Source organism: Loxodonta africana, chromosome 19 (genome assembly GCF_030014295.1).
Source record: "Loxodonta africana isolate mLoxAfr1 chromosome 19, mLoxAfr1.hap2, whole genome shotgun sequence".
In the NCBI taxonomy this organism is placed as follows: domain Eukaryota; kingdom Metazoa; phylum Chordata; class Mammalia; order Proboscidea; family Elephantidae; genus Loxodonta; species Loxodonta africana.
Window position 1 is genome coordinate 5,980,106 of NC_087360.1, and position 16,700 is coordinate 5,996,805.

Consider the following 16,700-nt stretch of genomic DNA (forward strand, 5'->3'; position numbering starts at 1 on the left):
TTTGTTCTGAGCCTTTGGGGCCCCCTAGGAGGCAGGGAGGGAAGAACAGCTCCCTGAACCTGGAGACAAGAGCGGAGGCAGGGGAGCGGAGGCAGGGGAGCGGAGGCAGGGGAGCGGAGGCAGGGGAGCGGAGGCAGGGGAGCGGAGGCAGGGGAGCGGAGGCAGGGGAGCGGAGGCAGGGGAGCGGAGGCAGGGGAGCGGAGGCAGGGGAGCGGAGGCAGGGGAGCGGAGGCAGGGGAGCGCTGGTCCCCCCCGCCATGCAGGAGATCAGCCCAGCAAGGTTTTCTACTGGCTGCCAGGCCTCCCGGTGCCTTTGAAGTTGGAAGGCAGGCAGCCTGTCTCCTGTGCTTTCCCCTTCCTTCGTTGCCTCTGCCTCTTAGTCCTCCATCAATCCGCATCAGGGCCTAATGGGGAGCCTTGCTCCCTGGCTGAGTTATCTGCTTGTCATGCCAGTGGCCCACCGGAGGACGATAAAAGGGCTTTTTGTCTGCAAGCACTTAGCTTCCTCTGCTGGGGCGATCCATCACGTCTGATGGAGGAGGGAGGCAGACAGGGGAGGGGCGTAGGAGGCATCTCCTCCCCCTCCCCAGCACCCTCAGGGAGCCTAGAGCATGCTCCCAGGAGACACTTGGCAGGACTCAAGTGGTTCCTTGGCCCAAGGACAAGGCCTGGGAGGGGCAGGGATGACCGCGGAGCAGCTGCTGGGGTGCTGAGGCCGGGATCCTGGGCTGAGCACCTCCCACCCCCTGGGAAGACACCCCAGGTCTTGACCTCCAGCCTGGCTGCCAGGCAGCTGGGGGGAGGGGTGCTTTCTGGGATTTTCCACTTGGAGAGGTCTGATGAGTCTGGAGATGGTGGGGGTGTGGGGGGCGGGGTGGGGAGCATGCGTTTCTGAGAACCGTGATAAGGGGTAGACAGGGAGATGTGTGGGGTGGGGTGGGGGGACAAGACGCTGGGTGTAATGCTAGGAAGTAGAGCAGATCCTGCAACCCTCACCTTGCAACCAGATGCTTTACGAGAATTCTTTCATTCTCCAGTGAACCCGTCATTACCCCCATTTTACAGGTGGGGAAATTGAGGCTTAGGGAGGTGATGGGATTCCCCTTGCCTGCGATGGTGCAGTGCGAGTCTGAACCCAGGGAGCCCAGCTCAGAAATCTTCTGTGCTAGTAATGACCCTCTGAAGATACGGGGTTGGGGCTGGCCCCTAGCTGGGTGTTGATTCGACCCTGGTAGTGGGGACAGGGGAGACTCTGGGCATCCCACGTTGGGGCTGTGCATGAGCCCCGAGCCCAGGGGGAAAAGGGGCTCATGCAGGACTTGATTTCTAGACTCTAGAATCTTCACGTGGGCAGTGGGGTGGGGAGGTTTGCCCTCCCAGCGAAGTGTCAAGTGTTGGGTGAGGGGTGGGGTGTAGGAGAGCTGAACTACTTCTCTGGATTCTCTGGAGAGGGAGGGGAGTCACTCCACCGGCATCTGCTGGATGTGTGTGTGTTTGCTTCAAGACTCCAGCGGCCTGGCCCAGCACTGTGGCACCTCTCCAGGTCTCTATTTGCCTCACCTGGGCAATGGCTAGACTGGTTTCGGGCCCTTGTTCTTCTACTGGGAAGACAGCAGCTGGGGTGCTTCCACCCATGGGGGCACCCTCCTCCCTCTGCCTCCCAGCCCAGGATGCTCACCAGGCCAGGCTCTTCTCCTGCTTCCCATCCCGCTCTGCCTGCACCTCCCTCTGTCTGCCTCTTCCTTCTTGCTCCTTGTTTTCTACCCCCCCACTCCTTTCCTTCATTCGCCTCCCCTCCTCTTCTTTCCCCTTCCTTTCCCTTCCCCATCCCCTTCCCCTCCTCCCTCCATCCCCCTCCTCTCCCTCCTTTTCCCCACAGGCCACCCTCAAATGACAGCAATTAATGGTGCCTCTGATGGCAGGCTGGGAGGACGAGGCTGACAGCTGAGCGTGTCTGCCTGCGGCCAGACCACTAATCGCACCCGGAGGACAAGGGGGACCCCCATCGCTGCCTGCTCTCCCCATGCCTCACAGAGTAGCAGGACTGCCTTGGAGGGGCGCTCGTGAGCCGGCCCAGAACCTCTGCATCCTTTCATTATTGTTGTCCTTTGCTTTATTGTCATCTTTTTTGTTTCATCAGTAGGTGGGCTCAGGCGGAAACTCCTTTCTGGACTCTGGTGTGACCCTTGCCCTGAACCAGTTAGTGTATGCTGACAGCTAGAGCCACCAAGACCCCATGCTCCCCCCGGATGTCCTCTCCACGGGTCAGATCCTTCTGGAAATTACCTCCAGGGCTACTTGCAAGGCCTGCCCACCTTCTCACAGGGCCCTTCTGGAAGGGGCAGTTTGGGTGGAGCTGGGAATCCCTGTCCTGTTCTGGACAACAGGCATCAGTTAAATACCTTGGCTGGAGGTCTGGGGGTCTGCCAGACCAGGTCACTTGAGTAGTCTGGTGCATGCAGGGAGACAGGAACCTTGGCCAGAGTCCTGTCCATACTGGGTCTGGCACTTGTCAGTTTACCGCTTTGCAGTAGCAACAGTGAGGCACCTGGTGTATGCCAGGGCCTGTGTGCTTTCACTTCAGCTGGTTTTACTCTCACAGGGACCCTCTGACTTGCTGTTATCAATTTGATCCCGTATGAATAGCCCTTAAAAGACCGTAATGTTCAAGGGCAGACCTTTTTTACTAGTTAAGCTGAACTATTGTTCGCTTTTAAGAATACTTCAGGGGATATTTCTGGTTTTAGGTTTAAAGATTATCTCAGGGCAACAGTTTCAGGGACTCATCTATCCTCCATGGCTCTAGAAAGTCTGGAGTCCATGAGAATTTGAAATTGTGTTCTACCTTTTCCCCGTTTTGATCATGATTTCTTCTGTGGAATCTTTGATCAAAATATTCAAGTAATGGTAGCTGGGCACCATCCAGTTCTTCTGGTCTCATGGCAAAGGAGGCAGTTGTTCACAGAGGCAATTAGCCACACATTCGATATCCTCTTCCTATTTCTGACTCTCCTTCTTCCTCTCTTGTTCCAGAAGACTAGAGACCAATCGTTGTGCCTTGGATGGCTGCTTGCAAGGTTTTAAGGCACTACACGACAAGAGACCAGAAGCACTAAACACGTTATTAGGCCAGTTGACTGGCATGTCCCATAAAACCATGACCCTAAACCTCCAAAACAAGGACCCAAATCCCACGAGGTGTTTGGTTGTACATAAGCAGCCTTAGCAGTTACTTTTATTTTTTGTCATTGTTGTAAATATATTTATCTATCCACACAGCTTTTGCCAACCCAACTTTTTACAGGTGTACAACTTAATGACAGCAGTCACAGTGATCAGCTGTGCAGTCCTGTCCTTAATCAGTGTGATTCTCCATCACCGTTAATGTCCCTTTCCCCCTGCCTCCCACCCCGGTAAACACTAATAAGCTTTGTTCTCTATGCATTTGCTTTTTTTCCGTCTTTTTATATAAGTGAGGTCATAACACTATTTGTCCTTTTGTGATTGGCTTATTCCACTCAGCATAATGTCTTCAAGCTCCATCCATGTTGTAGCATGTACCAAGACCTCATTTCTCCTATTGGCTGGGTAGTATTTCATTGTATGTATGTACCACATTTTATTTTTCCGTTCATCTGTTGGTGGGCATTTAGGTTGTTCCACCTTTTGGCTATGATGAATAGTGCTGCGGTGAAGTTTGGCGCATACGTCTCTTTTTGAGTTTCTGCTTTCAAGTCTTTTGGGTATATATACCTCAGAGTGGAATTGCTGGGTCATGTGGTAGTTCCATTTTTAGTTTTTTAAGGAACTGCCACAGTTTTTCCACAATGACTGTACCATTTTGCATTCCCACCAGCAGTGGGTAAGGGTTCCAGTTTCCCTACATCCTAGCCAGCATTTGTTATTTCCTGTTTTTTTTTTTTAATCTTAGCCATCCTAGTAGAAGTAAAATGGTACCTCATTGTGGTTTTGGTTTGCATCTTTCTGATGGCTGATGGCACCGAGCATCCTTTCATGTGTTCGGTGACCATTCACATGTCCTCTTTGGTGAAATATTTGTTCAAGTTGTTCGCATGTTTTATGATTGGGTTATTTGTCTTTTTGTTAAGTTGTTGAAGTTTTATATATATATAGCTGATTATATTCTTTTTGGATAGTATATGGTTTCCTAAGATACTCTCCCAGTTGGTAGCTTGTCTTTTCCCTTTTTTGTTAAAGTCTTTTGATGAACAAAAGGTTTTAAGATAAAGGCTTTTGATGAACAAAAGGTTTTAATTTTTATGAGGTTCTATTAATTTATTTTTTCTTTTGCTGTTCATGTCTCTGTTATCGTACTACATAATCCATTGGTGAAATCTAGGTCTGTGTGTGGGCATGGACCAGTAACCTGAAATTTGTCTCTGAAATTGGAGGGCGCCAAGAAACTGAAGAGGTGGGCAACTTCAGTGTGGCGGCGAAGGAGTTTTACTAGGGAGATTTACAGATGAGGCAAAGTGCTGGGTGGCAGCAGGACCAGAGCAGATCTCTGCACCCTGCAGTGGGAGGGCAGAGGTTTTATAGTGGTGGTGGACAGTAGTGGCTCCATGCCAGGGGTTTACTTAAGAGTGCAAACTGGTGAACTGGCAGACCACACGAGGGCGCCCACATTCAGCCTTGCAAGCCCTGTTTCCCCTGCAGTCCCCCCCTTGAGGCTGGCTCCTGTAACCTGGCATGCTCCCCCTCTGGTGCCGTAGTACGAGAGACCCCATTCCCTCCGTGCTGGGAACAGATATAGAAGTGGAGTTGGCCAGGTGCCACGTGGTGCCCGTGCTGTGCAAGAGACAGATAAAGTTACTGTGTGCCCAGAGCAGTGGGGAGGCTTCTCTGATAAGGAGAAGGAACTGGGAGAGAGAAGGTGACCCAATTCCCAGCCTCCTTATCAGAGAGTGCTCTGGGCCCAAGGCCTTTACTTAGGCAATCTGGATGGCAGGCGTAGAGGCAGACCATTCCCTTAGCAGTCTGAGAGTGTTGCCTTCTTGTTCTAAGAGTTTTATGGTTTTAATCTGCACTTTTAGGCCCTTAATCCATTTTGAATTTGTTTTGTATATAGTGTGAGGCATGGATCCAAGTTCATTTTTCTGCATGTGGAAATCCAGTTTTCCCAGCGTTCTCCTGGGTTTTCAGTGGCTGGTTTTTCAGAAACAGATTGCCAGGACTTTCTTCTGAGGTGCCTCTGGGCGGACTCGAACCACCAACCTTTCTTTTAGTTAGCAGCCACGCATGTTAACTGTTTTCACCACTAGGGACTGTTGAGGTGTAACTAACCTATTAAGGTCACCCGTTTTAATGGTTCAGTTCCATGAGTTCTGACAAATAATAAACATTTGTTTATTTACCACCGCAATCAAGGTATCGAGTGTTTCCATCACTCCGAAAAGTTCCCTCCAGCCTCTTTGCAGTAAACTCCCACTCCCCACCCCCCACCAGAAGAAACTACTGATCTGCTCTTGTATAAGTTCTAGAATATTCTAGAATTTCATTTGAAATTATCGTTTAGTATTACCGTTTGTGCTTGGCTTCTTTTATTCTGTGTAATGTCTTCTGAGATTTATCTGTGTTGTTGGATGCGTCGGTAGTTTGTTACTTTTTACCGCCGGGTAGTATTCTGCTGTGTGGATGTGCCACGTCTTGTTTATTCATTCATCTCTTGGTGGACATTTGGGTTGTTTCTACCTTTTGGCCGTTGTGGATAGTGCTGCAGTGAACATTGGTGTACAAGTGTCTTTTTGAGTCCCTGCTTTCACATCTTTTGGGAATATACCTAAGAGTGGAATTGCTAGGTCATATGGTAACTCTCTGTTTAACTTTTAGAGGACCTGCCAGACAATTTTCTAAAGTATCTGCAGCGGATGAGGGTTCCAATTTTTCCACATCCTCTCCAACACCTGTTGGTTTCTTTCTTTTTGGATTATGACCATCCTAGTGGGAATGAAGTGTGAGTGTTGTTCTTATCACTCCCATTTTACAGATATGGAAACTGAGGCTCAGAGAGGTCAGGTGACTTACTTAAAGTCCTAGGGTGAGAATTCAAGCTGTGCCTGCAGGCCAAGCACTCCTCCTCCTGCAATCCGGAAAGTACTAGCCCCACTTGTTGGAGCGATGGGTTTGGCGATGGCCACGTTGGAAATTGGTGGCTGGGCAGGGCCAGAGCCATCCCCTGTCCTGAGGGCTTCTCTGCTCTGCTGAGCGCTGTCATTTGACACAGAGCACCGGCAGTAAGTGTCTGCCCAGGGCCTGCCTTTGCCCGATCCTTTTGTCTTGGGCCCAGTCACATAGGCCTTCTGGGAGCTGTTTTGGGGTAAAGCAGGAACATGACAGAGAGAAGCTGAGAAGTGGGGGTGGGGTGGCGGAGGGGCGTCCTGTTTCCCCTCCTCCTTCCTCGCCTGAGGAGTGTCAGCTGAGATGGCTTTCCAGGGAAGGAGGCCCGTAAATTAAATAAGCAATCCCGTAAATAAATAAGTAATGAAGTTAGTGGGGTGCCTAATTACATCAAATTCATAATTATGGATGGATGCCTGCCCGATAATTGCACTTGTTCTTAATCCCCGGCTCCGACATGTGTCTCCTTCCATCCAATAGTAATCCCCTGCCCCCAGCTGCAGGGAGGAGGTGAGCCCCTTTCAGGGTCCTCAGTGAGCCTAGGTGGTCAGGGTCCTGTGGGCCTCATACCTGGCCCCCTGGCCCCGGGAGATCCGGGCTGACGAGTCTTTATACTGCTGTGGGGTTTGTTATCCTACTTGTGTTTCGAGCTCGAGCGGCAGCAAACAACAACACCGACAACAATTATAGCAACAACAGGGTTTGAAATAGCAGTTGTGTCGTACTTTGTTGTAGCTTCCGTTAACTCAGCCCTGGACTCATGGTGACCCGATGCACAAGGGAACAAAATGCTGCCTGGTTCCGAACCATCCCCACGCTCAGTAGCGGATTGAACCACTGTGATCCACAGGGTTGCTGCCTGGTTCCGAACCATCCCCACACTCAGTAGCGGATTGAACCACTGTGATCCACAGCGTTGCTGCCTGGTTCCGAACCATCCCCACGCTCAGTAGCGGATTGAACCACTGTGATCCACAGGGTTTTCATGGGCTGGTTTTCAGAAGCAGATCACCAGGCCTTTCTTCCTAGTCTTAGTCTGGAAGCTCCACTGAAGCCTGTCCAGCATCACAGCAACACGCAAGCCTCCACTGACAGGCGGGTGGTGGCTGCCCGGGTCCTCCTGTGGATGGCAAGAATTCTACCCCTGAGCCCCTGCTGCCCCTCTGTGCTTTACATGTTTTATTTAATCAAAAATCCCTGTGAAGTAGGGGTATAGAGGTCATTATTATCCCCCGTTTTATGGATGCAGAAACTGAGGCACAGAGAGGGTAAGTGACTTGCCCCAGGTCACACAGTCACATATCCAGTGAGATTTGAACCCAGGTCGCCTGTCTTTCCCTGCTGCGTTCTCCTGCGCCCAGCCCCCAGGTTGCCCTGTGTGGAAGAGCTGATGGCCGTTGTGTAAGCGCTGACTCCATTAGGTGCTCTGTTAATGGCTTACACATCTGTCCTCGACTCCTCAGCACTGTCCCTTGTGGAGTTAGCGACGCAAGGTGACTCAGAGCCTCAGGAGGCTGAAACGCTGGAAAGATCCCGTTATCCCCTTTCGTTACTGCCGTAGATGGAAATAGAAACTGTTCTGAATCATAAAATGAAATTGTGTTTCTCTTAATGACAAAGCATGCCCCTTTGCTGAAATGAAAATCGCTTCTTTCTGCTCTTTTAAGAGCTCTCTCTATGGAACCAGATTGACGACAGCAACTCAGAAGATTAGATAGGAACCTTAGGGGGCAGTATGTTAATGGGGAAGGAATAACCCGGAAAAGGAGGGTGAGGATGGTTGCACATCTCGAGGAATGAAATCAGTGACGCTGAAATGTACGTGTAGAAACTGTTGAATTGGTGGGTGTTTTGCTTTGTATATTCTCAGCAACAACAACAACAACAACAACAACAAAACTTCCTGAATCTTCACTTTCTCCTTCTGTGGCCCCGATTAACTAGCTCTTTAGGTACTCTTGTCCTGCCCAAGGTCTTATAATAATTGTCATCAGGCCCATTTTACAGATGAGGAAACTGAGGTTTAGAAAGGTGGAGGGACTGGAGTGAGGGGTTCTGACCTCCTGTTTGGGAAACAGGCCACCTCAGGTCCCAGGTGTGAGAGGGGCTGCCACCCCCTGCCCCCAGGAGAAGTGTAGGGGGGCCATGTCTGCATGGTTGGCTTCACTTGGGTCCTCATCACCCTGGGCGACTACAGCAGGCCTGACTGGTGAGCCTGGCCATCCATCTGTCCAGTGAGCACTGGAGGCCAGCTATGTCCACCCTGGGGGCATTTTGTGGAACTGTAGAATGTTGTGGGCATGGGAAGAATAAAGCTTGGGGACAGAAGGCATGGGGCCTTAGGAGGGGGGACAAACTTGTCCTCATGTGTTGTCCATGCAGATCCCAGACCTCCATCAAAGTCCACACCTGTTCTTCTCTGGGTGACCCCTGTGTCTGTGGACACTCAGACCCTGATCAGGACAGTGGAGCCTGAGCCCTTGTGCTTTCTGGGCCTCCACCAAGGAACTGCCCCTCCAGACAACAGGGAGGGGACACTGCTTGCGTTCCAGGGTGTGATCGTGGGTCCGGACAGTGTCTGCGTGTTTGGAGTTCTGGCAGAGGCTGCAGCCTGGGCTGCTGTGGGTACAACGCTCATCTTGTGCGGCCTCAGGCTTGTGGGGTGGGGGCGTTCTCCCTGCTCTGCACCACAGCCTGGGACAGAGAGGGGAGCTGAGGACGGAGCCCTGTGAAGAGTTGGTGTCTCTGTGGCACTCACTCCAGGGGTTTGGAGCAATCCAGGAAAGCTGCCTGTAAGAGATTGAACAAGCATGGAATTCCTTGTAGCAATTCACACTTCAAACACCACCTGGCATGGAGCAAGTACTGTACTTACTATAGAAGAAAGCAGTTCCTGACTGTTACTTGCCTTGGTGCTGTGTGAGAGTTCGCCATTTCAGCTGCTAGCCAGCCAAAAGGTTGGCGATTCGAACTCACCCAGTGGCTGCGTGGGAGAAAGACCTGGTGATCTGCTTCTATAGAGATTAACCCCAAACCAAGCCTGTTGTCATCGAGTCTATTCTGACTCACAGCGATCCTGGAAGACAGAGTAGGACTGTCCCTGTAGGGTTTCCAAGGATGTGATTTTTACCGGAGTAGGCTGCCACATGTTTCTCCCCAGGAGTGATGGGTGGGTTTGAACCTCCAGTCTTTTGGTTAGCAGCCAAATGCTTAACCACTGGGCCACCAGAGCTCCTCCATAAAGATTCAAAAAAAAAAGAACCTGTTGCTGTCGGGTCTCGATTCTTACGCATAGTGACTGTCTTGGGCTGGGCTCTCCAGAAAAGCAAAACCAGTAAAGCATATAAATAGACTTATATCAAGGAAATGGCTCACGTGGCTGTAGAGGCTGAAACATCCCAAGACTGTGGCCAAGATAGAGGCTTCTCCAGATTCACGTCGCCACAGGGGCTGGCCAACCCAAGATTCGCAGGTTGGACAGCACGGTCCTGGCTCACAGGCTGTGAAGACCAGCGAATCCCAAGATTAGCAGGTGAGACGGCAGGTAAGCTGCTGGCTCACGTCCCAAGAACTGGAGGTCAGACGAACAGGAGCCAGCTGCAGGATCCAGAGTGAGCAAAAGCCCCTGAGCCTTGCCAGAACGTCCACCCACATTCCATGCAGTCCACACACCCAAGGAAACTCCCTTTTCAACTGACTGGCCGCTCACAGCAGATAGCGGTGATCCCATTACATCAGATCTCATGGTGGAAGTGATCACGTCATCAAATGACTGCCAGAGCACTGAGATTCATGGCCCAGCCAAGTTGACAGACTCTTAATAATTGTGCCACCAGGGCTCCCCATAAAGATTACAGTCTAGGAAACCCTGTTGTTGTTGTTAGGTGCCTTTGAGTTGGTTCCAACTCATAGCGACCCTATGCACAACACTGCCCGGTCCTGAGCCGTCCTTACAATCCTTGTTACGCTTGAGCTCGTTGTTGCAGCTACGGTGTCAGTCCACCTCGTTGAGGGTCTTCCTCTTTTCTGCTGAGCCTGTACTTTGCCAAGTGCGATGTCCTTCTCCAGGGACTGAGCCCTCCTGACAACATGTCCAAAGTGTGTAAGACGCAGTCTCGCCATCCTTCTAAGGAGCATTCCGGTTGTACTTCTTCTAAGACAGATTTGTTCGTTCTTTTGGCAGTCCATTGTGTATTCAATATTCTTCACCAACACCGTAATTCAAAGGCGTCACCTCTTCTTCGGTCTTCCTTATTCATTGTCCAGCTTTCGCATGCATATGATGCGATTGGAAATACCATGGCTTGGGTCAGGCGCACCTTAGTCTTCAAGGTAACATCTTTGCTCTTCCACACTTTAAGGAGGTCCTTTGCAGCAGCTGTGTCCTCTAGGGTCATTATGAGTTGGATTTGACTTGGCAGCACACAACAACAGCATTGTCACTGTTAAGGATAGTTTCTAATGATTACTGAGCATTTACTTCACCACCTCATATACGGTCACTTGTGTACTCCTTGCATGAGGTAGCCTCTGTTGTTATCAGCCCTGTTTTCTAGCTGGGGAAGTGGAGGGCACAGAGAGGTTAAGTGATTCGCCCAAGGTCACATAGCGGGCAGCTGGCAGAGCTGGGATTTGAACCTAGGGGGTTGTATGAGATGCCACCTGTAGCCCTCCAGGAGACGCCAGTGTGGCAGTTGCTGTTGGGAGCTGGACCAGACCCCTTGGCAGGGCCACCCAGGCTCCATGTGCCACATATGGCCCCAGGCATGTGGCAGCTGTTCCTGGCTGGGTGGGACTGGACAGGCCATGGGGGGAGGATGTCTGCTTCCTGCCTCCCTACAGCCAGCCTGGCGTCCACATGGCCTGCGGGCTGGGGGGTAGGGATCCAGCACACAGGATGCCAAGGCCTGCCTGGTGAATCCACAGCCGATGGGGAGGACGAGTGATAGAAAACACACAAGATCCTGCAGGATGGGCAGTTGCTGGCTGTGGGATACCATGGGATGCGGTGGGGCGACTCTGATTTTAGAGAACCAATTTTAGGTAGAGGGATCGAGGGGTCTCTGAGGAGGTAGCATTTGAGCTGGGACCTGGACCAGCTAGGAATGTCATGTGGGGCCTGCATGGAGGTTCAAAAGCCCCGGGGCCGTGGCGAGCAGCTGTGTTTCAGGAACATCACGGGGGCCTGCATGGAGGTGCAAAGGCCCTGGGGCCGTGGCGAGCAGCCACAGAGGCCTGTCGGGGGAATGGCAGGGCCAGCACGGTTCCTTGATTCCCAACCTGGCCTCTAGACCTCAGGGGTTGGGCTCCTTTTTAAATTTAAGGCAGAAACCAAGTTTAATGGCTCTTGCTTCCCCCTCTTGTCCTTTTGCCCATCAGTTGTGTTTATTGGGTCACTGGGATCATTGTCCCTGCTTTTGAGGTGTTCAGTGTCCAGAGGGAGAGTGTGAATGAAGTAAGCAAGTGCCCTCAGGGAGGTGGGAAGAGTCCAGGGAGCCCCTGAGTGTGGCAGGATCTGAAACTTGGCTATGGTCAGGACAAAATTCCTGGTGTTCTTGAGGCGAGACCCGAGGGCGATGAGTCAGGACTACTGAGTTGTGACAGAGAAGCAGCTCCAGCTGGGTTAGGCTCCATGGGGGGGATTGATGGGTGTTTAGGACACATTCAGGTATGGCTGGATCCAGCCCCTCAACGCCTTGGACTCTGACAAGAGAAACTGTAACTCTGGATTTTCTAAGAAACGTCCCCATTTTTACAAACAGCGTGAGAGCCAGAAGCTTGCTTCTTGGCTACATCTGGCTGTCACCATTTTGTGTTCCCTGTTCTTAGCTGTGACTTTTATCTCAAAGTATTTTGCCTGTAGTGACCTGGGCGGAACTCTGTCTCATGGAATGTACCAGAAGGCTCTAGGGCTTGGGTGTCTTGGGAGGTCTCCAGAGGGCCTGAAACTCACTTCTCCGGGTCAGAAGGCATAAGTAATCCCCTGGAAATGCCGTTTCTGAAATCGAGACCTGAGACTAGCAGTTTTTTTGAGAACAGCGGTGCATCTCCTGTGAGGCCTGACACCTCCCTGAAGACGTGGTAAAGCCTAGTGGTGAATGATGCAGGCTTGGACACCACACTCCCTGGGTTCACATCCTGGCTCTGCCACTTACTAGCTGTGTACCCTTGGGCCAGTCACACCACCTTACTGTGTTTGAGTCTCCCCGTCTGTAAAGTGGGGATGACAATACCCCATGGGATTGTTGGGTAGAGGGACACATGGGAAGCCCATCACCCAGTTCCTGGTAGGCTGGGAGTGTGTATGACCCTTGGCTGGTGTGACTTGTCTTTCCACAGCTGGGTCCCTGTGGTCCAGCTGGTGGTGCCGGGGGTATTCCTGGATCCCCCTCCTCCTGCTGCCATGGGGTGTGGGCTCCTGGAGCCAGAGCAGAGGCTGCCTGTCCTTGCCACAGCCTCCCTGCCAGTTGCTCTGTACCCATGGTGTGGTGGGAGCCCTTTGCTGACACACGATGCCACTGCCAGAAGGCAGCCTTGGATGAGCAGTTAGTCCTGCTAGCTGCCAGCTCCCAGCTGCTGCGGGTGCAAGTGAACAGATAGCCCTTGGAGGTGGTTTGCTCCTTTAGCCAACATGGCCAAGGCTTTGACTTTGACGTGCACATGGAAGACGTCATGGGGAATAGAATACAGTTTGGCTTATGGGAGTCTCTGAGTCAGGGAAGGCTGTGGCCTGCGTGGCTTCCTTACCCTGGGGGTTCCTATGCTACAAGCTGCCCAGGAAGGGTCAGGGCTGCCTCTCCTAGGACCAGGGATCTTGGTTCCTTGGGGTCTGCTGCTCCCTGGCTCAAGAGGTGCTGCTGCTGCCCCCTGTCCTGTGTCCAGCTCTGAGTGGCTGCAGGACCTCCCAGGTGGATGGGGAAGGGAGCCAGGAGGCCGAGGACGTTCCCGGGCGTTCGATGCTGCCGAGTTGAGTCTCAGTTGCTGCAGTGCCTTCATTGATCAGCGGCCCCCAGAAGGTACGTCCGCCCAGACCTCGTGAGCGTGGTCTTATTTGGAAAAAGGGTCTTTGCAGGTGTAATTAAGAATCTGGCAGTGGTGTCACTAGTGGGGGTTGGGGGCGGGGTGCGGACTGCACCGGGTGACACTGTCAGAGAGGGGTGACATCACAATGACTGTCTCTTAAATTTTTGTGCAGTGTTTCAGCAGAATTTTATTTTTATAAAAATATTCCTGTAGTTAGTTGTAACAACAACACATTTTTCATAAGCGTAGCTTATGTGTATCTGTATACCTATGAGGCTAAAACTATGCCGAACTGACTTTTTGGACCTTCTGAGGCACTTCGTTCAGCCCCGTCATTATTACCCAATCACAGTGACACTTTGAGTCCCTTGGTTTGTTATTTTCATTGCTGCTGATGTTTTCATGGTTGCTGATTTTGTCAGATTTTCTGGTGTTTGACCTACTATACTGTGCTAATTAGCATGAGGTGGGTGACACCATGAGTTACCACACTGGGTGACACCAACCCTTGTTATGCCGCTGGGATCTGGAGGTGAGGTCATCATCCCGGATTTAGGGTGGGCGGGTCCTAAATCCCATGACAAGTGTCGTTAGGACACGCAGTAACACAGAGGGAAGGGGTCCTGTGAAGACGGAGGCAGAGATGGGACTGAGGCAGCCACGAGCCAAGGAGCTCCTGGGGCTACCAGAAGCCAGAAGAGACGAGGAAGGAATCTTCCCCTAGAGACTCCAGAGGGAGCGTGCCCCTGCTGACACCCTGATTTTAGACTTCCAGCCTCCAGAGCTATGGGAGAATACATGTTTGTTGTCTGTTGTATTAAGCCTTCCAGTTGGTAGGACTTCGTTATGGCGGCCCCAGAAAATGAATACACTTGTGAATTTTGTTTAAGTCACACTTAACATTGAAGACCGCTGTGTGACCTTCGAGGCCTGTGCTGTCTGTCCCCCGTGACATATTGGACCTCCAGCCGCTCACCCCCTTGGCTCTTGCGCTCCGGCTGCACCAGCCTCCTGCTGTTTCCCAAACACAAGTCTGCTCCATGTCAGGGCCTTTGCCCTGGCTGTCTCCTCTGCCTGGGACAGCTTCCCTGAGCCGTTTCCACGTCACCTGCCCTCCCTCTGGGCTGCGCGAGCCCCCCCCATCCGACAGAGCCAACCACACTCACCCTGGCTTTGACCCCAGCACAGCGGTCACTTCCTGCATTGGTTCCCGCCTCTCCTGACCTCCACCCCTCTTCCTGGGCCGGCTCCTGAGAGCAGGGGGCTCCATCTTGTTCACAGGGCTGAGTGCACTCGGGAGGGGCCCAGTGCATGTCTGCTGAGGCCTGGGGTCAGGGAGGGTCAGTGGACTGGGCTGGCATGGGACCCTGCTGCTGCTTGTCTGATGAGTGCCTTCTCAGATGGGGAAACCGAGGCTGTCCAGGGAGGGGCTGTCATGGAGCATGGGGTACGGAGGGGCGAGGAGGTAGAAATAGCTCCCCTCCTCCCAGCCTTGGTGCCTGGCAGGAAGTGGCAGCTCTGTGGGGAGGAAGGGAATGGGGATCCCCTCCCACCCAGCCTGGACGCTGAACTGGACCCGTGCCATAGCGTGCAGCTCCAAGCCTCCTGCTTGTGAAGCCTCTGTCGGCCTGAGAGGCAGGCAGGGGGAGCAGATGGATGCCTGGAGAGTTGGACCCAAGGCCACTCAGCCCGAGAGTCCCCTGGGCCATTTCAGAACCCCTTTGCCTCCCCGCCCATGCCCCCCATCAAAGCTTATCCTGTAGCGGCTTCACCCTCTTCCCCATCATCCAAAGCTTTGTTCAGTAGACGTATCCCCGGAAGGGGTATGGTGCTCAGTTTTGTCAGCGGACGGTTTTTCACAATACCAAGGAACTGGCACTGTTACGGATTGAATTGTAGCCCCAAAGTTAGGTTGAAGTCCTAATGCCTGGTACCTGCTAACATGACCTTGTTTTGAAATAGGGTCTTTGAAGATGTTATCAGTTACATTCACATGAGGTCATACCTGAGTGGGATGAACCACTTATAAGTGGTGCCCTTACAGAAGAAAAAAAAAAAAAAAAAGACACAGAGAGGGACGAAGGCCACGGGAAGATGCATCTACAAGCCTCGGGCTACCGGAAACTGGGAGAGACAAGGAAGGCCCTTCTCGTAGAGCCTTCAGAGAGAGCATGCCCTGCCAGCACCCTGAATTCGGACTTCTGGCCTCCAGACTGTGAGAGAATAAATGTCTGTTGTTGTAAGCCGACCGCTTTGTGGTATTGTGCTATGGGCGCCCTAGGAAGCCGGCGCGGTCACTGTCAGAGTCTGGGGTAATAAAGTCTTCTGCCGACTTCTTTTCAACATAAACTCAGTTTTGATGACTGGCCCTGAGTGGAAGGTGCCGCATACGGCTGCTTCTTACTGTCCATGATCTGGTGTCTTCAACAAGCTGCTCAACAACCAGTGTCCCGTGGGAAGGCACTGGAAGCACAGCCGCGTGACCGCAGGATGGCCCGGCCCTCCCGAGCCAGCCCGAGGCACTCTGTCTGTGGTGGGCAACTGGATGAGGCCCTCCTGTCTCCCGGCAGCCGCTGGTGCAGGTCTGGCACAGCTCTGCATTGAGCACGGACAGAAGAGAACAGAAAGCACTGCGAGGCCCGCCTGCGTCCCTCTCAGGCCTGCTTCCCGGCTGGTTCCGATGGGCTGGTGGGCCTGGTTCCTGAGTCCCGTGGTGTCCTGGCGGCTGCACTGAGAGCCGGCGGGCTGGAGAATGGTGCCCAGGTCTTTGGTGACGATATGGTGGTTAACTGACCACATCTTTCTGTGCCTTGCTTTCCCCACCTATAAATGGTAGCTTTTGGAGTAAGAAAATGCCCACTTGGTCAGGGCAGGTCTGTGGAAGCCTTTTTAAATGCTCTGGGGGGATGTTTTCTCGGGAAAGGGTGGAGCGTGAGCTGTAGGAATGACACAGCCTCCAAGGGGACTGCAGCAGCCCCTCAGGTCCCCTGACTCGTCTGGTGGCCACAGACCTGTGTCACATGCAAGTATGATCTGCCTAGAACCCTTTAATAGCTTCTCTGAGGACACTGTATGGCATGGTAGATACAAGGCAGGCTCCCCTGGTTCAAATTCCAGCTCCACAGCTTTCCGGCTCTGTGGCCTCAGGCAAGTCACTCACCCTTTCTGGGCCTGTTCCCTTCAGCTAGGATGGGCCCCAAAGCACATCTACGTGGTAGAGGCGTGAGGGCAGTGGGTCAGCTTGGCACACAGCTCAGGCTGCTGGCTCGGTCACCAGTTGCCATCAGAGCAGAGCTGTGCTCCATAGGGTTTACAGTGGCTGATTTTTCGGAAGCAGATTGCCAGGCCTTTCTTCTGAGGTGTTTCTAGGTGGACTCAAACCTCCAGCCTTTCTGTTCACAGGTGTGTTCACCGTTTTCACTGGCCAGGGACTCCTGGGCGCAGTACGTGCTCCTGTTATTGTTGACGTTGTTCTTGCTGTCCAGAGCGTCCCCAGCCCATGAGGTGAAGTGACTTGCTGGGAGTCCTCATGCCCTCCT

General features: G+C 52.5%; 1 protein-coding gene across 33 annotated transcripts in view; it reads left to right on the top strand.

The window, feature by feature from the left end:
• The window catches only part of NCOR2 (nuclear receptor corepressor 2), a 205,291-nt gene that overhangs the window by 27,935 nt on the left and 160,656 nt on the right, over positions 1-16,700 (top strand). For 3 of the 33 annotated variants that reach the window (XM_064272063.1, XM_064272060.1, XM_064272058.1), the window contains one exon: positions 16,564-16,665. The exons of the other annotated variants lie outside the window; for them this stretch is intronic. The gene's annotated coding sequence lies outside the window, so the exon portion shown is untranslated. The remainder of the gene's footprint in view (positions 1-16,563; positions 16,666-16,700) is intronic. 33 annotated transcript variants of the gene reach the window in all.